Source organism: Aedes albopictus, chromosome 3 (genome assembly GCF_035046485.1).
Source record: "Aedes albopictus strain Foshan chromosome 3, AalbF5, whole genome shotgun sequence".
Taxonomy (NCBI): domain Eukaryota; kingdom Metazoa; phylum Arthropoda; class Insecta; order Diptera; family Culicidae; genus Aedes; species Aedes albopictus.
In genome coordinates, this window is record NC_085138.1 from 348696607 (window position 1) to 348723068 (window position 26462).

The following is a 26462-nucleotide window of genomic DNA, read 5'->3' on the forward strand; positions in this document are numbered from 1 at the left end:
TGTCATGGTATGTATACAGACACACAAACGTAACACTGACGAAATTTTCATTGACCACGCCTTTAACGATCATTTTGAATCTTGGTTGTGGCTTTCATAACCAGAAGAGCGCCCATCGTGCGTTTGACGTTTCACACCAGCGCCTTCTGATGACGATATTGCACAACGCAGTGTTTCGTGAAACATTTCCACCAGGTGGTGTTAGTGTGAACTGGGCGATGGATTTTCACGAAAATTGTTCTAGGCGTTTCGTCTGTTTGTCTATGGTATGTACCTCTCATGCATTTGTTGTTGTTGAAGTTACTCACATTCTTCCGATCATAAACCCGAATAACACATATGTTGTAGATGAGTCTATATGACTCCTATATGACCAAATTTGGTCACATTAGAGTCATACCGACTCATATATGACATGTGTGCTACTAGGGAAGTCTGTTCTTTAAGAGGTAATTTTTTTTTTAGATAAACTAGACGTATACGCGTATATAAAACTTTTATTATACAGCTTTTCTCTTAAAAATAAGTTTAATTCCATTTTTCTTATAATCAACAGCTTTTCAACACTATCAAGGGATTTTTTCACCAGTCACGTACAATAAAAAGTATGACACTCTCAATGTTTTTGATCACAACACTGGATCGCGTCTAAGTTTCAAATAGATACTACAGCAATTATGAATAATCAAACAAAAATATCATGAAAACAATTTGTTTAATTCAGGCGGTAGCCTTTACAATAAAATCAACATCAAAATATAATTCTCGAAATAATTAACACAGAAAAAAATTTTTTTTTGTTACTAAATGTAAAAATTGTGAAATGTTTGAAATGTCATAACTCTTTTGTTTATCAGTTTACCATCACCAAAATTTTATGGTAGATAGCTGATATAATGGGCCATTTCCCCTAAAAAATTGACGTTGGTAAAAAGATAGGGTTTTGAGATATTTGAGTTTTTGTGACAAAGATAATATTTTTTTAAAGTAAAAAAATAATTTTTTTACAGTGTATATTTTCTAAGGAATCATCATTTAGTTATCTAACTTTGCTGAAAAATTCATAACAATCGAACAATCCGTTTTTGCTGTACAGCTTTTAGAATATTTTTGAACTATTTTCGCATACACCCTTTTGAAAAGTTAGTCGTGAGTGAATATGAAGGTTTAATATCGAAAAATGGCGATTTAGATGAAATTGAAAAACTGTGCAAAGTTTCAGATATTTTTGAAATGGTCGCTCAGGATCGACTGACATGACTCCGTGGAATTCCTCCATGATGTTTTTTTGAAAAGAAACTCTCTAGACAGTTCTTAGAGTAGCTCGGTAGCTCGTAGTTTGACTTCTGATGGAATTTCTAAAGAATACTTCCTAAAGACACTTTACAGGGTATACGTGAAGGAAAATAAGACATTCCTCGATTTGAACAGAGCGCAAAAGCATTACGTTTTGACTATGTTTTCCACGTATCCAAAAATCAAAAAAAAAAATTGAAACAAAAAACAAATATAAATATCTTTCTTTAATTCTTCCAGGTTTCATCAGAGAAAATTCCAGAGGTTCCCTTCAAATTCCCTTCAAATTCGATCAAGTATTGCTTCGGGAAGTCCACCAGAGATTGGTTCAGGAACTGTTCTAGGAATTCCATTGAAAATTTCTACACAACTCCTCCTGTGATGTTTGCTTTATTACTATCAGTGATTCAGGCAGGAATTCCTTCCTGCAGGAGTTCGTACCGAAATTACATCAAGATTTCCCCCAGATATTCCTCCATGTATTTCCCCAGAAAATTCATCCGGACTTTTCTTCTAAGGATAACTCCAAAAATTTCTGCACGGATTCTTTAGAAACTTTATTCGAAACATTTCCTAGAAATTTCTACACACATTCTCATTAGTTTTTCCTACGGATCTTCACAGATTCTTATCTAGGCGATTCTCCAAGATTTTTTTTCTTTTTTTTTTTGAATTTCTGAAAAAAATCCTGGAGAATCACCTGGATCCGTAGAAAAAAACTCATTGAAGAAATTTCTAGGTAATATTTCCGAATAAATTTTCTAAAAAAATCATGAAGAAATTACTTCCGATATTCTTTCCGGAATTGATACTGAGATTTCTTCTGAATTTATTTTAATGAGATAATTTTTAGCTCCAGGAACTTCATCAGCATTTTAGGGATTTTTTCAGAAATTTCGGAAAGGATTTTCCCAAAAGTTCTTCCATGTATTTCTTTAGTGATTTCTTTTAGACCTATTTGAGAGATTCTCCAGAAAGTTATCGAAGGATTCATTTGAAAACCATGCATGTATATCAAATTTATCCAAAAATCCTCCAGTTTTTTTTTCAGAAATTCTTTCAGCAGTTCCTTCGGAAAATCTTCCATGGTTATTAAAAGGAATTTTGTCAGGAATGATTTCGGAGATTTCTCTGAGAATTTCATCGGGAATTTTCCCATTGATTTCTTTAGAAATTCCTAGTTTTCTTGAGAGTTTTCTCGAAAGTGCTCTGGATATAACTCCAGAAACCAGTTCAAGAACTTTTTAAAAGCCTTTTCTGAAATTCCCTTTCAGGGATTTCTTTGGAATTTTTCCAAGGGTTTCTACAACAATTCCTTCAGTGACTCCTGCAGAAGCTCTTGCAAGGGTTTTTTTTTATAAATTGATGCGGCGGATCCATCACAAATATCTCGTAGGATTTCTATAAAGTTTCCGGCAGAAGTTGTTCAGATATTCGTTCAGAGATTTTTTCAGAAGTTCTACAAAAAAAATGCACAAAAACTACGGAAGAATTCTTTAAGAAATCCCAGAATGAATTCCTATACACATCCCTGGAGGATTGCCTCATAAAATCCATTGGAAACTCCTGGAGATACCTTTGGGTATTCCTAGAAGTAACATCCGAGAATAAATGAAAAAGCTCCTTCAGGTACCTCCCTATGTAATTTCTAGAAAAGAACCATGGGAGTTTTCTGGCGGAGCCCCGCAAGTAGTTTCAATGGAAATGTCTGCAGAAATCCATGCAGATATCGCAGACTAAGGTACTGGTGGAATTTCTTGAAGAAATTCCTTAATAAATGTCTGAGAGATTCCTGCAGGATTTTCTGAAGCAATGCTTGGAAAGAACTCCTGAAGACACCTCTTAAGGGATTCTCCGAACAGCTTCTTATACAATTTATGAAGGGATTTGTACTGAGTGATTTCTGAAGGAAATCCTACAGAAGTACACAAAAATCCAGGAGGAATTCTTAAGAGAACCACTGAAGAAATTAATTAAAAAAATAATTTTAGAAAGAATCTTTCAATGATTTCTCTGCAGGCATTCATAGAAAAATGCATTGAAAAATTCCTAGGAAAATGATCAGCAATAGATTCTTGAAAAATTTCTACAGGAATTGTCGAGAGAATCTCTGGAAAAACAAATTTTGAAAGAATCGCTGAAGGAAGGTCTCCGTGGAGAAACCCCTGGAGGAACTTTTGATGTACATAATCTCTTTAGAATTTTCTTGAGGAATTTCTCAATAAATGCCAGAGAAACTTCGTGAATAAATGGAGTATCACCTGTAGGAACCTCTGGAGAAATACAAACAATAATTTCTGAGAAGTTTTCTGGAAAACCTCAAAATGGAAATCCAAGAGGAATTTCTAAAAGAATCTCTGGATAAATTTACAAAGAAATACATGGTTTGTCCGGAAAGTCTATGCTCCATACAAATTTTAAATATTAGTATAGACGAGTGAGTGTCTACGAGGGGAGTCCGGAAAGACCAAAATTTGTCTCTTCTTTGTCACTCCAGCCATCATTTGTGCAAGTGTTCATGCTATGCTAACTCTCTCGAAAATCCTTGCAAGATAGCTCTGGAGTTCCTTCAAATACTCCTTCGGGATTCTCTCCGCGTTTCATTTTTTCTAGGACTCCTTATGAAATTTCTCGCTTGATTCGTCAGTGAACTCATCTATTTCTGCTTAAATTTCTCCCGTGTTCCCTATTCCTATATCTCTCAGAATCCTTCAGGGAAAATCCCTGTAGGAAGTCAGGAAAAGGTCCCGAAAGTATTTCTCTTTATTGTTCACAAAAATAGTGTGCAGGATACTTCAGTAATGGGAAAACCCCGCAAAGAGCTCCAGAAGATTCCGAAAAAAAAATTTTGTTGTAGATGTTATGAGAAGCAACTTCTGGAAAAATCTCAGGAGAAAATCCGTGAAAATAGATATCCCATGAGAAACTATTGAAGAAACTGCAGGAGGAACTCCTAAATAAACTTCCGAGTGAGCCTTTGGAAGAAAACTCGGCAGAAACTTTTGAGATAACCCCAAGAAGAAGCTCTGTTATAAATACCGGCAAAATATCTCGGAGATACCATGAGAAAAAAAAAATATCGGATAAATCCCAGAAACAACTTCAATTTCAAGAAAACCTCTGTAAAAAATCCCGAAAAAATCTTCTTGGAGAAATTCCGCGAGAAATCCTTTGAGGGATTTCCATAGGAACTCCGACACCATGTGAGATTCCAAGTGAGTTTTATGGAAGATGTAACTCTGGGAGCAATTACGGCAAAATCTCTATTGAAATCCGGGAAAATGATAGGATATAGCTGATAAGTTTACTCAATAAATCAGCCTTTTACACCTAATCTCTGTCTTGAGAAATCGCACGTTGTACCAGAAAATCATGTCTTCTGTGCACCGCCAAAACATTTTAACCAATTTGAGGAAGGATCGGTGTAAGTCATCTGTTAGGTAGATTGATTAAGCTATTTTTCTCTTCGTCAAACCCAAATTTGAAACTAAGACGCAACCTTGACGGTGTGTCTCGAAGCGGATCAACTCCACGCGTAACGTCCGATTGTCCAAAATTCGACATCAAAACCGAAACACGAAACCCGCCCTGCTGTTGCTACCACCCCTCATCCGTACCACCTGTAGGTATAGGTACCATAGATTGGATCTAACTCCCCTGTGAACTGGAAAGAGACTCAGTGTATCGAAAAACGGCGAAAAACTCGACGAAAAATTCGACTGTCACACACGCACGGCGTCCTCATCGTTAGTCGCTGTCGTCGATTGTTGCGTCGCCGTCGTCGTCGTCGTCGTCGTCACCGTCGTCGTCATTGATCGTGATATCAACGCTGAAGACTTGGGCTAAGCCCGGTGCGGTCGTCGTCGTCGTCGTCGTCGGTGGCTGAACTGGGAAGCCTTCGTTCGCCTGATTGCGGCGTACCGCGCACACGGAAAAGGGAAAAAAAGAAGGCAAACACACAAACGACGAAAGGCCGAGTTGAGCCCGCGATGGGGCGCGCTGCGCGGCGAAGCCAGTGACTTTTGCTGGACTTTTTTCGAATCAGTTCGAGTTGGATTTCGGACGGCGTGAGTCGCGACCGAGGAACTGCCTGCCTGCCGGAACTGTGTCTGGGCGAGCGGAGAACGCGAAAATTCCCGAAACAAAAGAGAAAAGTTCTTGCGCGAAGAGACGAGTGAGTGCGATAGTGTGGGACGAGTGAAAACGAGTGTCGGTGCTAATTGAATTGGCGCAACGATACCATTAGAAACCGCGCGACAGGAAGCGAATCTCTGCTGCGGGATAGCGACCAAAGTGCTGTGCTAGTCCTGACCAAGGATCAAAGGTGTGAACAAAGCATTTTCGGATACATAGTGTATGGTTGATGTGTCCAGTCGTGAAGTCGTTTGATCCTGTTAGGTGCAACGTAAAATTGTAGTGCATATGAAGTGCTGTTATAACTATTTGGAAAACGGTTGATTGACAGCTGTACTGAGTATCGTTAATTTCGGCGAGAGAAGGCAATTGAGTTCAAAATAGCTGCAAGTCTTTTAACTATACAACATGATTGTCATTATATCATTGAATAATGATTCAGTGTTTGAAATTAAAAGCTATGAACTTCAAGGAATAGTTCTTAAGGCTGTGGAGTGGATGGATTCCTACAATGCGATATGAAGACGGGAATTAGATAGAAACCCTAGTCATCTTACACAAAATGTGTCATGTAACAAGCAGAAAATTTTAGACTTTGCTTTACTTGTTTTGATTCAGTTGCAAATATGTTGCAAAAACTAGCGCGACGTTTCATCTTCGGCAGTTTTTCAGCGTGTGATAAAGTGGGTGAAATTATGTGATATGTAACTTGAGTAGCCCATGCAATGGCTCGAGAAAAGCAGCTACTAAATCAACTTGTACTACAATGAAATATTGAAACACACGCTCGTGGTGTAACAAAATAAAACAAATTTAATTTAAAAAAATACTCATCGATTTTGTATGAAAAATAGTCTAAATTGAAGTTTTTCTGCAAGAAAGTTTAAAATTCTGTAAATCCGTAATGCACATAATAGGATTAGAAATTCCTAGACCAAAAACAAGCTATGAATACAGCAACAGATGCTGCGAACGAAAAGGCGAATTGCCAAACAAAATAGGGGCCGTCCATATACCACGCGGACACCGTGGATCTATGTAAGAGGATTTGGGGCGAATAAGGGCTGTCATTTGACACCAATCTTATAAACATTGTTGGTGCCGCTGTTAATTGCTTTCATTAGAGGTTAAAATTAAAGTAATATCCACAAAAGTAGAAAATTTTTCACAAAATTTGGTGATATAGTACAATTAGTATAGGGTAGTAAGGTCGCCTGATTCCGTGGTAGGTCACCATTCACCGTGGTAGTACGGACCCATTCACCGTGTGTCAGAAATTTTATTCTATTTTGTTTAAAAATGATCAAAACCCAACCAAGTGAATTTTCTTCGTTTTTATCCATTTCAAGTTATAAATTGCCAGATTTAATTAGAAAAACGAATGTTCAAATTTTCGTTTTTTTTTAAGGTATATGGGACAATATGGGGCACGGTGAATGAAGACCATCGATTTTTAGGATACCTATTTACCGTGCCTTTTTGTTTCAATTAAACAGTACTAGTAATCGTACTTTCTTGTTAAACTTTCTTCGGTAATGCAAAATACATACCTGATATGTGAATTTAATTGCTTCTTGGTGGAATAAAAACGTTACTACATTTAGTTTATCGCTTAAATCACCTTAGCGCAGTTTTCGTTTTTTCACTATGAATGCAGTGAACGAGCAGAAAACCGCTCCATGTAAACACACTTTAGTGTTAAAATGATACTTTGAAAAGTTTCTAATGATCGTTTTGACATGGTAACAATTCATTAGCGTTGTATTGGTGAAATTGAAAGGAAATTGTCATACCATTCAATCGTAATATGGAAATAATGAAAAAATATTCGCAGGCACACGGTGAATGGAGCCCCCACGGTGACTGGCGCCTTGACGGTATTTCGATTTTTTTTTCAATTTAAAACAGTTGACAAAATGGTGATTTTAAAAGTTTTTAGAGAATGATTTATTCTTTGTTAACAATAATCAATAAATTTGAAGATTACAAATATTCAATAACTTCCGTATTACAAGTTATCAACATTGGTTTTTTATTGAACTAATTGTTTTTTTTTTTCAATCCATGGATGTCTGATTTTTTGTTGTAGCATTTTAAAAACTTTCAAAATCAATACATATTAGATTCTTGCAATAATAAAAACTACAGCACAATTTTGAAAGTACCGTAATCTGGGGGGGAAGCTGATCACTTTTCATCTATTCTTTCCAATAAAATCAGGTACAATGCATATGATACCAAATATTTTTAAAACGTGTACTGAAGGGACCTGCATCAAGTTCCGTAAACGAAATGCTTTTAAGAAACTGGCACATTTTGTAAGAAATGTTCAAATGGCCAAATTGGAAAACTTTGCATCCGGGGTGAAGCTGATCAACCAATGACATACTATTCTAAGATTGGAAAATTATTGAGATTGATGATGCTGAATCTGAATAAGGTTTTAAACTTCTTACGACTGGGTTATTTCATGTGTAAATAACACAGCGTAACAAAAATTAACTTCTTGTCTGTCTCAAGAGCAAACTTATGTGTCTCCGAAGGATTTTGGGCCGCTGAATCCGAATCCGGGCTCAGATTTGCTCTAACACGTCACAATTTTGAGCTATACCTCAATTTATAGGGCAAAATATGCGATTTTGGGCTTTTTTGACTGCAAGCCATTAAGCAAGGAAATATTTTTTTAAGAAATCAAAAGGTTAATTGGTCAATTAACATCTATTTCAATTAACAAAATATTTCGTTTTACCAAATCGAATTTGATAGTTTTAAGCGATTTATGTTAGGTACGATATTTCCCATATAAGTCACCCTCCAAAAGTTGCATGCAAGTTTTCATACTAACATAAAATGCTTAAATCTATCAAATTTGATTAGGTAAAACGAAATATTTTGCATGAGTCGTTGATTTAGATGTTAATTGACCAATTTACCTTTTGATTGCTTAAAAAAATATTTCCTTGCTTAATGGCTTGCAGTCAAAAAAGCCCAAAATCGCATATTTTGCCCTATAAATTGAGGTATAGCTCAAAATTGTGACGTGTTAGAGCAAATCTGAGCACGGATTCGGATTCAGCGGCCCAAATTCCTTCGGAGACACATAAGTTTGCTCTTGAGACAAAAAAATGTTGCGCTGTGTAATAAAATAAAATTCAGTAAATTACAGAATGACTCGCATTAAACGCCTAAAAGTAGGCAATTCCTTTGACAATCGCCTAATTTTTGCAAAATATATGCTTTTCTAATAGAATGTACCGTAAACCGGGGTCAAATTGATCAACGGGGTGAAATTGATCATTCGGGTACTACATTGTAATTCCATACTAGAAACTCTTAAGCGTCGTAATGATCTTAAACTATTTACGTCATCTGATTCGTATATGTCTAGAGATGAGTGTAGACTTTTATTTTTTTAGAAAAAAGTTAGTTTTGCCTTATTTTTTGTACGAATTTGCAATGTATTTCTCATTTAGCTGAAATCACTGCCACTAAACAATCGATTGCTAATAGGACTTCCGGTAAATTCTCTGTTTTAACATTTTTGTGGAGCCTTGGTTGAGAAGTTATGTAGCTATTCTGAACTTGAAATAGTTAAAAAAAAGTTCAATTTATGATGAAATAACCATTTATTGTTAAAGAAATCACTTATTTCAAACGAAATTGCCTACCTTTAGGCGTTTAAAGGGAAATTTTAAAATTTTATTTGAATTTTAAGTATTAAATTCACTAGTTATAATATTTTAAACGCTTTATTCGGTTTCAGAAGAGCAAAATTAAGCGGAGAAGGAAATTTTCCTTTCCAACCGATGCTTGATTGTATACTGATCAATTTCGCCCCAAAGTGGCAATTTCAATTTTTTGATTTTTGGAGTTATTTAACTTAAAGTTTAAATTTGTTGAACAAAATTCTGTCAAAGGGTTCCATGGAGATCCACAGGGTACTGGTTTTACAGAAATTCTTTTGGCAATATTTGAACAGACACTGATGTTATCCGCCAAAGTTGTTTTAAAGTGATCAATTTGACCCCGGATTACGGTATATGTTAACATTGACTTTTAATCAAAGCTAAGTTCAATAAGCATACCATGAATTATTAAATTAGTGTTGTGGGTCATCTGGTATATAAGGCGTTGGTGGGAGGCGATGTTTTGAAACAGTCTTACATCGAGTTTTATTACACATCCTAAGAATCGATATTTTTTCCTGATTTGCTGCAAATATTAATGTTGACAAGAATAAACCGGAAGAAATTTAGGTATTTAAATTGAATTATTTACAATAGAATAGACCATCGGAAAAAATCATTATTTTTTCTAAATCTCAACTATTAAAACATAAATAAATAAATAAATTATCATAAAATCTTCATCAACGATCACATCATTGATTTACGTCAAAAGATATCCCGCTGATACACGGTTGAATGACGAGGATCCAGTAGTGATCAATGTTATCCCGCTGATCAACTTCTCCCCAGATGACGGTACTAAGTTTAGTTTCTAAACTGAATTATAATGCTTTGATGTAGATTTCAACGTCCTATAAAAATACATTCTATTTCAAAACAATTTACAAGACAACATTTATAAGTAAAATTTTCTTGGGTAAATCCTACAAAGGTTATAGACTTTAAATTCTCTTCAGATATTTATTTTAAAGCTTCGTAAAAGATATGTATATACAGGGTGTTAGGTTCCTGAGTGCAAACTTTATAAAGGGTGATAGAGGACCATAAATGGTGAAAAAAAATGTTCTACGCATATGGTCAAATCTCAACCGTTACGTAGTTATTGAACTTCCCATGTTTTTACTAGTATTGCCTCAACTGGCTATAACTTTAAAATGGTCAAACTTATCACAGTTTTTTGACCCTTATTCGAAACACTATTGAGTTTTCTATCAAATGGCATCTTTGAATCGATTGGTTTAGTTAAATTATTAAGTTTTCTAGAGCAGAAAGCTCAAAAGTAGTGTGTTCTAATTTGTTTTTGTCAATTTTCTTTAAAAAATGCGTAATAAATTAAAATTTCTTCTTAGACAAAGTTGTGGCCCCTGTTTCACTCTACAATTCGTTCTTTGACATCATCTATCTCTTATCTTTTTCTTGCAATTTCGATTTCAACATCGCATTTCAGATTATAAACTGTCAAGGCAAGCACTTTTTTGCGCACTGGGCCGCACATTTATATCGAAATTGCAAGAAAACGATAAGAGCTAGAAGTTTGGTGTCAAAGAACGAAATGTAGAGTGAAACAGGGGCCACAACTTTGCTGAAGAAAGAATTTTAATTTATTACTCATGTTTCAAAAATAATTGACAAAAACAAATTAAAACGTACTACTTTTGAGCTATTTGCTCTAGAAAACTTAGTTATTTAACTAAGCCAATCGATTCAAAGAAGTCATTTGATAAAAAATTCAATAATCTTTCGAATAAGGGTCAAAAATCTGCGAGTTAAGGCAATACTAATCAAAAACATGGGAAGTTCAATAACTACGTAACGGTTGAGATTTGACCATATGCGTAGAACAATTTTTTTCACCATTTATGGTCCTCTGTCACCCTTTAAAAAGTTTGCACTCACGAACCTAACACCCTGTATATAAAATTTCTTGAAATCCATTCAGAGCTTCAACAAAATTCTGATAATTTTTCAAAGAGCTTAACCGATGAAATTTTCAATCTATATATATCAAAATGCAGTGGCATACGTGGGACCGCGCATAACTCTCGAACGGAACGTCCGATTTTAGTCGTCTTTGTTTTGTACTGTTAGTTTTCACCCACGGAAGGTTTATGAACCAAAAAAAGTGAAGCAATATTGAAATTTTAGAAAATCAATTTTCCATCCCTTTTGACCGGAGAGTTAGACTTGGATCGTCAAAAAAACACAGTAGGTAAGACAGAGTTTGACGGGGACAACTAGTATTATACAAAACACCACCTGGTTTATCATTGGAGAAGCTGCCACCAACTAAATTAGTATAATAAAATAAAATCTATTGTGAACTACTATGGAGGATTGTCACCAGTGCATAAATTTTTCGAGCAGACGAGCTGAAGTTCACCGTGCGGCAATTTTCATTCACTTGCTTGCATATTCATAGTCAGCTGCTCGATACTCGTTTGTCAACTGAATGAAAGTCAATGAATATTTGTAAACAAGTTACTAAGTGTTAAATTGCTGATAAAAATTTAACGTTTCGATTATATCTGATGGTGCTTTACACAGATCTTGTCCCATTTGATTGTCGTGGGCTGTTTTTGGTGGGAATCGTAGCCATAAACGTAGGTAATTATGAAGATGTTTCTCGACCGGCTTCATATTCAATGACCACGAAATGACTGACTGTGTGAAGAGGAAGAGTGAAAATGAAAATGTTTGTTCTGAATATTGAGTGCAGAAATAATCAAATTCGTGCTGTTTTCAGTCAATGACTTTGAACATTTTACACCCTGATTGTCACATCACTGACAGGTACGGTATGATTTGTTCCGTTATTATTTTTTTTTTATTTTTTTTCAATTCTTAAATCAATGTTGTCCACGTGGACATTTGACAGACCCCCTGACCCCTCTCCGTGGACAAGCGTGTACTTTTGTCTAACCCCCTCCCCCTCCAAGTTGTCCACGTGGTATATGGACGGCCCCATACAATTCTAGGATGACTGATGGACCAAGAACAATTATGAAACCTCGTCATCCTGGGTTCGGACTTCGTTATCCATATGGATGACTGGGCACAAATTAATGTTATGTTTTGCAGGTTTGTGTTTTGTGTATTTGTAATGTTCCATTTAGTTTTCGTATCTAAGTGCCCAAGCGTGGAGCTCGATACGGAAACTAAATTGCGCATTTGTAGGGTTCTGTTGGTGGTACCCTTCGGGAGCACAATGCATTTGTAGTGTTTCGCACATTTTCTTTGTTATATTGGCGCCCAGACGTGGGGCCCATTCGAATTTATTCGTTACATTGGCGCCCAACGTGGGGCATTCATAAGGTTCCAATGTATTTGTTATATTGGCCAGTGTTGCAAACTTCCCGACCAGTAGAGCAATACTACCGTATAGCAGGGTAATTCGGGCACAAACACGGCAATCAAAGCACCAACTCAGAGCAGATTCATTTGGACAACATCTTTATTTGTCCCCTATCATAGTGTCACTTAAGCGCCTAATCTTCTCTCTACGTCCTAATTGTTCTTTCTTACTTATAAACTAACATTTGTTTCATTCTCCCACTGTACTCACGCTTGCCATCGATCACAAACCTTGACCGCTCACTCGGGCTTCCTCGCCCGTCAGTTGCCGGTTCCTGGCCGGCCCAACGGTTCGATTCATTATTGGCTCCAACCTCGCTCACCAATCCGTTCCTCCCATTACCGACCGTTGATGTCCGTGCGCCCTTCGCTGGCTACTCCGTCCCGCCGAAAGCCACCGAGGTCGTCTCAAGGTCGGTCGTCTTCGCGCCGACGTTGGCAGTCACCCTCATACGGTTTGCCGGAATGATGCTGTCGGAACTGGATTGTAACGAATGTAACGAATAGCACATTTTTTTTTCGTATCGGGCCCCACGTCTGGGAACTTAGACACGAAAAACAAAATGGAACATTACAAATGCACTAACCACAAACATGCAACACATAACATAAATTGTGCCCAGTCATCCATATGGATAACGAAGTCCGAACCCAGGATGACGAGGTTTCATAATTGTTCTTGGTCCATCAGTCATCCTAGAATTGTATTTTGTTTGGCAGTTCGCCTTTTAGTTCGCAGCATCTGTTGCTGCATTCATAGCTTGTTTTGGTCTAGGAATTTCTAATCCTAACAACACAAGACCGTCTACAATTTGATGTCCGTGTTAGGGGACGGCTTGGGTGTTTTGTACTGGATCACTCCTGAAATGTTTGGACCACTACAAATACACATTAAAATTCAGGGACAGATGTACAAACCTTAGTATAACATACAAAATAAACTGACAAAATGTTCACAACAATTTACACACGTAACACACTCCATGCAACAATCGAAGAATTTTCCATGAATCGGAGAATGCAATTCATGGAAAATTCCTAAAACTATTTTACAAACGTAACACAATCCTACCATTGGAGCAGAATTTTTCATGAACCGCAGGTGTGGCGATTCATAAAAAAATTACTAAGGTTATGAAAAGAAGTTGATCAAGGACTAGGTGATTGAGCAACACTAGAGGCCTTCCTAATATTACTCAATTATAACCTTACAAACTAGCTAAACCTGATTACGCAAGTCACATTGCTTGCCAGATATACAACAAACGTCAAAGTTCTTAAGCTAAATCCACAAATCCACAAATCAAATAATAACGACAGCGAATTAAAAATATGTAGAAAATTTTACAGCAGAAAACTGTTTTTAGGGGGTCGTTCACAAATAACAGCTCATAACTCCAAAAATTGAGCAGATAGAACAAACGTTTGTTCGGCAAGTTTTCTCAAAACGGCATTTTCCACAACTTTGCTGAAGACCTAAATACGCTATCTTCACTTATAAAAAAAATCAAATTTCTATCTCATTTTTAGGTGGATTAATCACATAAGTGATACTTCCAAAAGAAGAGCTGTGATATACCAGACAAGTTTTTTGAAGGCACTATACCTCTTAAATCAACTTTTCAGGTCGAAAATGATTATGATCACGAAATTGGGACTTTGGAAACAGTGTGACATCTCTTTATTTCAGTGCGTTACGACAATTCCAGTGGAGGTCATATTTTTCGGCATCCACCTTCAAAATGCTTGCACGTTGTGACTTTTTCTTCTTCTTCTTGGCATTACATCCCCACTGGAACAAATCCTGTCTCTCAGCAACACTATGAGCTCTTCCACAGTTATTAACTGAGAGCTTCCTCTTACAAAGAACATTTTACATGTACATGTGTATTTCGTGTGACAGGCACGAATATACTCTATGCCAAAGTAAGTCAGGGAAATTATCTTTACCAAGAGTTCCTGGATCGACCGGAAAGAGACTTCTTAATCTTAATATTTTTGGTCCGGGTTAGGTTATTTTTATTTAAAGCTAAAAAAGCACATGAAGTTCAATTATTAGAAACTTTCGAAAGGAAATACTACTAATAAATATCAAAAAAGTTTTTATGTTATTGTTCGTTCAGAAAATATATCTGAAAACTTAAAAGCTACCCCAGTTTACGATACTTGATTGCGACAAAATGCGTCTTCTAAAAATCATGGAACAGCATCCGGAAGATATACCCCACCCTTGAAAATCAGTTATCATTCAACGTTCGAGTAGGCGCTTCCGCGAGTGTTGAACTCATTGCCCAAAATAGGTTCCATGGATTGGTGTTAATTTCAGAAATTAGCAACAATTCGAACATCAATTATCAACTTCTTTCTTTCTTCGAATACCACAGTCAATGCCGTCATTTGAATTATTGCTTTAGAATGAAATTCCCGATGTAAGCATTAATTATACGATCAAATTCACAGTTTTCAGTTACGTGGGGCCGTCCGTGGAAAGAAAACCATTCCCCTTTCCTCGTGGACAAACGTGGATTTTTGTTTGAGTTTTACCACCCTCTTCTAATGTCCACGAGGACACGGTCCAACAAAAAATCATTTCATTTATGCCCAGCTCAAATTTCACCTTTTTCAGTGTATTTTTTATACTAGATACTCATAAATCTAAAATTTTTGACTCTCCAACTTCTGAGAGGGGTGGAGAGATTGATTTGCAATTTTCGAAAATCGAAAAATGTTGAGGTTTTTCAGTGCATTCCATGCATTCCTACACCAGTTTAGACTGACACGTGAATGATTTTAGTGCATTCAAAGCCGCTTGAACGTGTATGCGTGTACTTTTTCTTGAGGCATACAGATACGCACTCCAGAATGGTATATGTTTCCGAATGAAAAACGATTGTCCATTTTCCCATTGGTATTGAATTACACAGCGTAACAAAAAATAACTTTTGGTCTGTCTCAAGAGCAAACTTATGTGTCTCTGATTTTGGGCCGCTGAATCCGAATCCGGGCTTAGATTTGCTCCAGCACGTCACAATTTTGAGCTTTACCCCAATTTATAGGGCAAAATATACGATTTTGGGCTTTTTTGACTGCCAGCCATTAAGCATGGAAATATTTTTTTTAAGCAATCAAAAGGTAAATTGGTCAATTAACCTCTAAATTAACGACTGATGCCAAATATTTTTTTAACCAAATCAAATTTCATAGATTTAAGCATTTTATGTTAGTAAGTAAACTTGCATGCAACTTTTGGAGGGCGACTTGTATGGGAAATATCGTACCTAACATAAATCGCTTAAAACTATCAAATTTGATTTGGTAAAACGAAATATTTTGCATGAGTCGTTAACAGGGTTGAAAAAATCACATTCAATTGAATGAAATTGTGCTGAACTGAATGCATCAGGCATTCATTTTCAGCTCCGCTGTGAGATACTTGAAAGTGAACACAGTAAAACTCAACTACTTTGTGGACGTAATGACTCCATCATCATCAACACACGCTTTGCGCTGATGGATGCTTCATGTCAACAAAGGCCGCATGAATGCGACTGGCCCATAAGCAAGCGTGGTGAATTTTCTCTTTTGAGTGCTAATGACAGGGAAAATGTTGTTATTGAATCTCGCCGTCGCCACGATGTGAGCGACGAGAGAATTTTTATTATCTTCTCACCCGCCTCGGTGAAGGAAAGAGGCTGCAACGTCAGAAGCGGTGTGGTGAAAAGACAAAAACAAAAATTCACGTTCGTTGTTTGCTTTCATTTTTTTGCAACCCTGGTCGTTAATTTAGATGTTAATTGGCCAATTTACCTTTTGGTTGTTTAAAAAAAATATTTCCATGCTTAATGGCTGGCAGTCAAAAAAGCCCAAAATCGCATATTTTGACCTATAAATTGAGGTATAGCCAAAAATTCTGACGTGCTGGAGCAAATCTGAGCCCAGATTCGGGTTCAGCGGCCCAAAATCTGTCAGAGATACATAGTTTGCTCTTGAGACAAAAAAATGTTGCACTGTGTTATTCATCCCTTGCCCGGTTATTTCAGCCCCAGTGCCATGATTTATTTTTGAGCCATCTGTGTAGAAATAACCGATCCTGGTAAGGTATTCGGTCCCCCCGATTCCCATACTTGACGATCAGTGTTAACCACTGTGTACGGTATATTAAAGTTCAGTCGTTTATCCATCCAGTCTTCGTTCACCACTACTATTTGATTACCGGGAAAATCTTTCAGTATACTGAGATGCCCGAAAAGATTACCTTCCAATAATATAATGTTTCTCTTAGTGCACTCTTTTCAGCTTTCATTTGCACATATTGATGCAGTGGAAGTTTATAAAGAGCCACATCTAAGGCCTTTGATGGTGAAGTATGCATTGCTCCTGTTATAACCATACAAGTCAAACGTTGAAACTTTTGGAATATTTTCTGTATTGTATATTGTTTTGTCTTAGGCCACCAAACCAACGATTCATAATAAATTATCATGGGTCTTTCGAAAATCGTATAGATCTAACGAATCATTCTTGGTATGAGTCCCCATGTTCTTTCAAACGTAGTTTTACTTACCCAAAGAGCACTCGTGGCTTTGTTATAGGGTGTCCCAGAAAGTATGGGCACAACTTTGTATAGCGAAAATACAATAATTTTCTTAACAAACAACAATTTTTATATTTTTGTATTTTTATTCAGAGTATTTTAATTGATTCCTGTAAAGCGTTTATACATTAAAAAGGGTTTTTGTATGCAGAATGTTTAAAATGAAGAAACATCTTTTAAAACTTCTGCACAAACTACTTTTTTACGGTTTTGCCAAATATCGAAATTCGAAAAAAATTTTTAGAATTTTTTTTACATGATACATTCGAAAACATGTTTCCTTAGATGATTGATTGAAATTTTTTATAAAAATATGTTTTGCCTGTGCGAACGGGTATTTCAGAATTTTGAGATAACTGAAAAATTCACCTTTTCTATTTCTGGATGAGACATGCCCACAGACATTCGAGTTTTGAAAGATGTTCTGACGAGAATAAAAATAATTCAATCTACACTTTATAAAGCTGAAGCATTTATTTTACTTATAGTGGAATAAAAATGTTATTTTCTGCATGTTATATATATTCAGAAGCTTGTTTTCAACTATAAGAAAAACGGGTTTTCAAAAATATCGGTTTTGGTGTTCCAATTCATTTTTCAGGTCCAAAAGTATAAGTTTTAAATTCAAACAAAGGGTTGTATAATTGATACGCATGTAGAAATACACGGAGGTATTTTTTGAAATTTTTATCGAGCTTAATTTCATGCGTAAAAAACAATTAGTTAAGCGATGTTTTTGAAAAATATACCAATTTGTGCAGAAGTTTTAAAAGGTCTTTCAGGGAATGTTCTACCGCATTCAAACGTAGTGTGAAATGCAAGTTTTAATAATTGGCATTTGATGTTGATATATTAAGGCAGGATATGTGTGAAAATAAAGTTTGTTTATGCATCCATTCCCAAGTGGCAGAGCTGCAAAGTTGTGCCCATACTTTCTGGGACACCCTATATCTACATGTTGTAAGTGTAAGTTCCAATTAAGTTTATCATCTAAATTTTCTCCCAGATATTTAGCATTTGACGAGCATTGTAGGATAGATCCGTTGATTTTCAAACTTTTCAAAATAATTTACTAAGCGGCTCCATAAATGACGTAGCTTTTTAAGCAAATTTTAATACCCCCCTCCCCCCTCGTAGCATTTCGTCACAAATTTGGATACTCCCCCTATAAAAGACGTAGCTTGTTAAACAACCCATGTAAAAAAGAAAGTAACGAAAAAACTCGAAACTTAGTTCTGATTTCAGTTTTAACTTGTATCGAATATTAAGAAAAAAAAAACAAAATTAGCAAGAAAACATTGCCGACTGTAGAGCGGACCTGGTGTGATGGTTAAAACACGTGACTATCACGCCGAGGACCTGGGATCGAATCCCACTCTCGACAAACTCGCTAAATGTGAGTTCTTTCTTCGGAAGAGAAGTAAAGCGTGGGTCCCGACATGAACTACCTAGGGCTAAAAATCGCGTTAATATAGAAAGAAAAAATACATTGCCGACTGCCAGGTTCAGATCACCAACAATCAAGATCATGCTGTGCTCTGGTTGCAGCAGATTATCGCCATAACTAATGGTGAATTAGCATTAGCAATTAGCAGAACCCATCGTTCTGCTTAATGCCGAAGAACAGGAAGTTGATGCTCACAATACAGTTCAATGCCATATTAGCGTAGGAGCTCTTTCGAAAATATTAGTTTGCTCACTTATAAATCTGTTAAGAATAAATTTGTCTTCATTCGAATAAAATTCACCACGACATTTAAAGAACCCTCCAGGAGTTTCTTCTAGAATTCTCTCAGCAGTTAATTCTGGAATTCCTCAAGGAGATTCTTATGGGATTCCCATTTTTGAGTATTCCTCCCTTTTAATTCCTCCAACATTTCCTTCTGGGATTTCTCCAAGAATTTCCTTTGGGATTCAATTTGAGATTTCCTCATTTTTGTTTTCCTTCAAGAATTCCTTCAGAGATCCCCTCAAGAACTCCTTCCGGAGTTCTCCTTAGATTCCACCAAAAGTTCCTTCTGGGATTTCTCCGGGAGTTTTTTTGTAAGGTTTTTCTAAAAGTTTATCCATGGTTTCCTTTAGGAGTTCCTTCAAGTTTTCTACTCCTCTGTTCCACCTGCAGTTTCTTCGGACATCTCTTCAGGGATTTTAAACGGAATTTATTTTAAGATTCCATCAGAACTTCTTTCTGGGTTTCCTAAAGAAGTCTCTTTCAGGATTTCTGAGTTTCTAGATGGTTTTCTCCAGGAATTGACTCAAATATTCGTTCCGGGTTTCATCCAGGTTTTTTTTCCCCAGGACTCCTCCAGGAACTTTTTCCGGCATCCCTCCATTCACTCTTTTAGGAATTACTCCAGGATTTTTTTTCTTAGATTTTACCAGGAGTACTATCTGGATATCTTCCGGGATTCCCCAAAAGTTATTTTCGGGATTGCTTCAGAAATTCCTTCCGGGACTCCTTCAATAGTTTCTTCTGTGTTTTTTTTTTTTCAGAAATTGAACCAGGATTTATCTAGAAGTGCCTTCTGAGACTCTACAACAGGGATGTCATATATACAGATTTATCTGTATAATACAGATTTTTCAGCATCCGTACAGATTTCGTTTTTTTTTCGTACAGATTTTTCGACCAAATTTTGTATGGGATACAGATTTTTGAAAAGAGTGATACAGATTTTTTTTAAAATAATCTGGCATTCCTGCTCTACAAATAGCTCTTTCTGAGATTCTTCCTGGAGTTTATTCAAGATTTCTTCAAAAGTTCCATGTATAATTGCTCCAGAAATTTCTCTATGATTTCCTTTCAAGATTCCTCCAGGAATTTCTTCTGAAATTCTTCTGAAAGTTCCATGGGAAATTCCTTTTGAGATTCCTCCAAATCCTTTTGGGATGTTTTCAGAAGCTTTTTCTTGGATTCCTAGTAGGAATTCCTGTGAAAATGTTATCCTTCTCCTGTTGGGGAAACCTATAAAGAACACCATGACAAATTCCTTACAAAGCTGCTAGAGGAGCTCCTTAAGAAATTGTTGGAGGGATTATTTGAGGAAGTACTGTAGAAACTATATAAGGAACTCCTGAAATAATGCCATAATGCCAAAAAGACGGTATCCATGTCCATTATTTGTTATTTACATTACAAAAACAGATCATGCAATATATATTTTTTTTTTGATTTACTGGGATTACGAAATATTTTTTTTTAATAACCTTAGTAGGAGCTACGTAGCATATCATAAACCCCTACCCCCCTATCGTCACACGTCGTCACAAAATCACAAACACCCACCTCCCCCCCCCCCCCCCCCAAAAGCTACGTCATTTATGGACGACCCCTAAACACTGGACTCGAAAAAAGTGAGTCACACAAAATAATGTATAGGTAATTTTAAAATAGATTATTTTTTAACCAGGACTAGCATATTATGTGTAGTTAATACCATAAAAAATTCATCAAAATCGGTTCAGTATTGGCGCAGATATTATCGATAAAATAAAATGTGATTTTGGAAACTTTGGTCATCCATTTTAAAAATTGTTTAGGCTATAACTTTGTTGTTAACTCATCGAAACGTCTGAAAATTTGACTGTAAGTTCAACAAGTAAGGCATTATTGGTGGTGAAACAATTTAAACAAAAAAAAACGTTTCTTTTTCAAATTTTGGGCACTTTTTACATTTTAAAATCAGTGTGCACTATTTTGACTGTAGAACTGGCAACACTGTCTCGATTTTTATAAAACTTTGACAGTGTTAACTTGACGTGTAAAACTGTTTTCAGTGAATATTTCAGCCATTTTGGTTGAATGCTTCCAAAGTTAGAGCAGTTTGAATTTCACTATATCAAAAACCACATCTGCTTATTGTGACATGGTGGCTATGTCACAATACATATACATATATGGCTTTGACTTTCTAACGGTTAGATCAAATTGAATGAAATTTTGACACAATACTTCTACATACATACTTTACGTACAGAAAAAAAATCATTGAAATCGGTTCAGTATTTTTGACTCTATAGTTTTAGGTAAAATAAAGTGATATTATTGAAGTGTTTGTTTGCCCAAGGTTCTCGAATGGTAAGTCTCTTGTTTCGACGATATCTCCGCCAACACTTAGCTGATTTTGATGAAATTATTATGGTATTAGCTTCACGTAATGTACTATTCCTGGTAAAAAAAAAATCAGCTATTTTTGTGCACGCAATCAAAATTTATACATTATTTTGTGTGTCTCACTTTTTTTCGAGTGCAGTTATTAAGGGCTAAAATATAAACGACTCATAAGAAAGTGATCATTCTTCATAAATAATTCCAAAAGTCCCAGTGAAGAAACAGGGGTGCAAGCAGTAATAAATAACAAAAGTTCCATAAACAAATTAAAAAATGCATAAATAAATCAAAAGTTTCCATAAATAATTGATTTTTGAGCAATAAAAAACGTCAAAAATGCAATGAATAATTCAACTGTTGCAATAAAAAAAGCCAATTTTCCCACCAAAAAACTTCGAATTTTCCATAAATAAATGCGATTTTTCCATAATAAATTGGAAAATTCACAATAAAAAAATATCGAAAAAGCAATAAATAATTCAAAAAGTGCAATAAACAAAAAAATAAATTATCAATAAATGTCAAAAAACGAGCAATAAACGTAAATGCATTTTGAGGCAAAAAAATATGTAGACCATGCGGCGAAGCCGCATAGAGGATTGAGGAACTGAGGCGGCAGAAGGCCGCCGAAGTTTCCGATATCCGATGCACCGCAACTGCATCGTTTCGGTTCTAGGCAAACCACAGATCCAAGAATTTGCCCGGTATAATGCAAACATAGATGTTATCCCTTTTTTAGGTCCGACGAGCGATAGCGAGTTCGGACAGCAAGCAATTGCTCGGTAAATTGCAATCATAGTTACGCAAGCTTTTCAGTCGTTTCAGTCATATAAGTGCGATTCAGCATTTCATTGTCTCATACTTTCCTGCATATGTTTTTTATGGGTAATTTCGTCATTTTTTATTGCATTTTTTTAATTTTTTATTGCTTTTTCGATATTTTTTTATTGTGAATTTTCTAATTTATTATGGAAAAATCGAGTTTATTTATGGAAAATTCGTAGTTATTTGGTGGGAAAAATGGCTTTTTTTATTGCAACAGTTGAATTATTCATTGCATTTTTGACGTTTTTTATTGCTCAAAAATCAATTTGTTTATGGAACTTTTGTTATTTATTACTGCTTGCACCCCTGTTTCTTCACTGGGACTTTTCGAATTACTTATGGGAAATTGTGTATTTATTATGGAACGTTTAATTGTCTGCCATTGCATTCTGTTTGTAATGATGCTGTCAAGCTTTCCACGCACTCTTATAACTACGTCATCTGCGAAACCGATGACTTCGAAGCCTTTTTTCTCTAGTGTATTGAGAAGATCATCAACAACAAGTGACCATAGCAAGGGCGACGATACGTCCCCTTGAAGACATCCCCTGGTAGTCTTTACATTTATTGATGATTCTCACAATTCAGCAGACACTTTCCTATTATTAAGCATTCTATTATCTACCTTTTGATACAAGGATCGAAGCTTTAATTTACCATTGAATTGTCAATAGAGCTGTTAGACGCATTATCAAAAGCACCTTCTATGTCAAGAAATGCTCCAAGAGCAGATTCTTTTCAGTCGAGCACTTTCTGTTTTTGTAACTAGCTCGTGAAGAGCTGTGTCTGTAGATTTAGGTCAGTAAATTGACATCTACTACAAGGATATCTTTGTAAATTATTAGATTTTATGTGTTCTCGAGTAGGTGGAAAAATCTAATAAATAGCATATTCAGTCATTACTGATTGAATTACTGAAGAACAAAAACGGATATTGGTTTGATTGATATAAGAGGTAAAATATCAGAAAAAATATCAAAATCTTGTATGGAGAATTGCTCAAGAATAGCTCGTTAAGATATTACAAGATCAAAACAATATCAAACAAGATTTGTCGACCTTTTTCTTGAAAAAAAACCTACATGCAGTATCGAACCTACGACCTTAGGATTCACAGGCGGAGATGCTTACCACTCAACTGTGGCTCACTGATGTGAATATCAACGGAATAAGAGCATAAGCTTCTTCGTTCCCACAGCTCATTGTTCCAACTCTATGAGTGTATGTGTTCCATTTCGTGCAATTTGTTCTTATGTAGAAATTTTCTGATATTTCGACAAGAACAAAAATTGATATCATAGCACTTTGAGTTATTCGTGCGATATTCATTAAATTTTTGAATTACACATAAAAATCACATCGAGCTATGACATCAAAACTTGTTAGATTTGAGATGTGTTTTAGATATGCTCGTCTACCCGGGTTCGTCTATTACACAGCGTAACTAAAATTAACTTTTGGTCTGTCTCAAGAGCAAACTTATGTGTCTCTGACACATTTTGGGCCGCTGAATTCGAATCCAGGCTCAGGTTTGCTCTAGCACGTCACAATTTTAAACTATACCTCAATTTATAGGGCAAAATATTCCATTGTTCAGAGGCTTTTACTAGGTTGAAAAGTTTTCGTTTTTTAACAATTGATCAATTGTTAATTGTTTATATATATACAAGCCTACCCAAGACTTGCAAAAATGTTGCCTTGAATTACTTTGTCAAAGACTTTGTCACTGGTTTCTCCAATGATTTCATGAACCTTACCGTAAATCTATGATTTTCTTGTACATCAACCAGTTTCAGTCATTTAAAAAACATGCCTAAAGTTTCTTTGAATTTATTATCCTGCGAATGAGGCCTCACGTATTTAAAAAAGACATATAAAAGCCTAAGTGTTCTTCATATTTTTATCTCTAGGCTCCCACTGGAAATTAACCCACCTCTCTTCAACTTAGCGTTCTTTGTATACTTGCACAGTTATTATTTAAGGGTTTTCTTTGCCTGCCATATCATGAATATTGTGTGACTAGCACAATGATATACAGTCAGCGAAGTCGAGAAAATGCCTTGACTGCAACGGAAATCGAGCCCTCCGTTTCTCGATCTGAGTAACATCTAGGTCGGATAACATTTGGTGTTATGCCTATTCAGGTTTTTTTTTGTCCTTTTGAACATTCAGTATCGGACAATAAAAATGCACCAAAGCCATTTTCCCATACAAACTCGTAAAACTTAGATTGTTATATCTCAATCATTTCTTAACCAATTGGTTTAATTTTTCTGTGTCGAACTACACTGCCGCTCTACGCCCAATTATCCCACGTTATATGGGAATCCCATATAACATGAGACAATTATACGTAGAACGGCAGTTCAAAACACTTTAACTTCTTTAAACTATTGAAAAAATTGGGTTACAACTATTGATAAAATAGTTACAGACGGTTGTATTTTGACAATAAAAATGCACCAACACAAAACATCTTAATGCTAAAAATGCTGAAGTCAAATCATGATGGCTTCTTCCGCACATTCATTCATTATCACACAAGAAACATATTTTCCAAAGACACCAACATGATATCTCGCGTTTAGTATCATACAGGCGTATCTACAATGATCGATTTCTCTTCATCGATTTTCTCTTTGGATTTTTCCGGGAAATACAATCAGTATTCGGATGATCTCTGGGTGTTTTTCGATGCAGGACGTCAGGGACTAGCATCTAGAACAATAAAAATAACTGGAAATTATTTGCCGGCCGAGTTAGGCTGATACAAATTTTATTTTTACTTTTTGTCCCCCCCCCCTTCAAAATTTTTTGGCTGGATTTTGCATTTTGAGGGGGCAAATAAAAAAATATTTATGAAAATATCGGGTCTTGCTAAAAGTTCTTTAACAAATCCGATGAGTTTTTAATATTTTTCAGATTAAATGCTTTATTATTTTTATCCCCCCCTTGACCAGTCAAAGAGTGGTGGGACAAAAAGTGAAATAAATATTTGTAACAGCCTTATTGACCAAAGAGAAAATCGATGAAGAGAAATTGATCATTGTAGATACGCCCGTATGATACTGAACGCGAGATATGCTTTCAGCATTTTTTGCTATAGAGATTTTTGTCTTGGAGCATTTTTTTGTCAAAATTCAACCGGCTGTTACTATTGGATCAATAGTTATCACCGAACTCTTTCAATAGTTTTCTAAAAAAGGAAATATTTGTAGTTCATCACAGAAAAATGGAAATAATTGAGGTTGAGAATAACTGAGATAAAGCTAGATTGCTTTATCTACTTTGTATGGGAAAACGGCTTTGGTGCATTTTTATTGTCCGATACTGTAGGTCAATGTTTCCCAAACTTTTAGGAGGTATCGCCCCCTTAGAGCTTCAAAAAAATATTTTCGCCCCCCTAGGTGGGATTTTATTTTTCTATAGTAGAAAGCTGAAACTGTGTTAGCTACTTAACCTTTGCTAAAGCCTTTAAAAGCGCTACTTTGGCAAAGCTAGTAAAGCCATTTAATGAATCCTAATCTGTGTCACTCTCATTTTCATTAAATTTATTTGTAAATGCGTTGATTTTCCGCATTTGAAAAAATATACTGAATTTTAATCGTGCTTACATAAATGTTGATATAGTGTTTGCGCCTACTTCTCAAACCGTTGTTGATTGAGCGTTTATTAATAGAAATTGAACGGACTGCGAACACCTATGAGCACTCGATATTCCCAACCAGATGTTTTAATATTGTTCATAAAAGGAGTTTTTCAAGAACCGAGAGTCAATGTTTGTCAATTTGAAAACAATTACAAAAATATGTTATATGAAAAAGTGCAATTCAGAAAAATATCGTTGTATTTTCAAATGTAGTTACTTTTCTCCAAATCCTCATCCAGATCCAAATCATCGAGCTCCGTTCCTGTGTTTTAAATAAAATGTCCAATAAGTAAATATGCAGCATTCATGACTAGATTTGAACGGGATTTTACGCAGAATTTTTTTGAACGTTTTCAAATTACCTTCCAGTAAAGTTTGGAATTCCTCCGATAAGCCTCATCTCTGAAATGTTTTCAAGCACTGTGTGTGAAGTTGTATGTTAAAACTGTATTAGGCATTTCATCAGAAAAGTTATCTAAAACTCGTCTGAACCTCAAAAGCATGATTGAAAATTCTATCCGCCTACGAGTTCAAACCCAATTTTGTTTTGTTGTTTTGTACAATTCCCGAAAAAACCCTATTCCTGTCATAATTTTGACAAAACTAATCACGATTCACGAATGTTCGTTATAGGAGTTTCCAAATATTTTTTTTAGATTTCCAGAATCACAGAAACCCTTCAGAAATACGTGTAGCAGTCTTTTTTCTATCAATTTTGCCCACGCTTGTAGCTTGTTTTTGCAAGCTTCAAAGTCAGGGAGTTTTTATGATTCAGTTGACATTCTCGACTTGTAGTTCAATACTACATATTGA

At 35.7% G+C, this 26462-nt stretch overlaps 2 protein-coding genes across 5 annotated transcripts in view; one reads left to right on the forward strand and one right to left on the reverse strand.

Moving 5' to 3' along the window:
* LOC109432643 (D-beta-hydroxybutyrate dehydrogenase, mitochondrial) overlaps positions 1 to 26462 on the reverse strand; it is a 573848-nt gene that overhangs the window by 451173 nt on the left and 96213 nt on the right. The gene's annotated exons all lie outside the window — the stretch shown is intronic.
* Positions 1 to 26462, forward strand: part of LOC115267705 (elongation of very long chain fatty acids protein 7) — a 236149-nt gene that overhangs the window by 195655 nt on the left and 14032 nt on the right. The window contains exon 1 of one of the 3 annotated variants that reach the window (XM_029874856.2): positions 5178 to 5620. The exons of the other annotated variants lie outside the window; for them this stretch is intronic. The gene's annotated coding sequence lies outside the window, so the exon portion shown is untranslated. Of the gene's footprint in view, positions 1 to 5177; positions 5621 to 26462 lie in introns of those variants that run through there. 3 annotated transcript variants of the gene reach the window in all.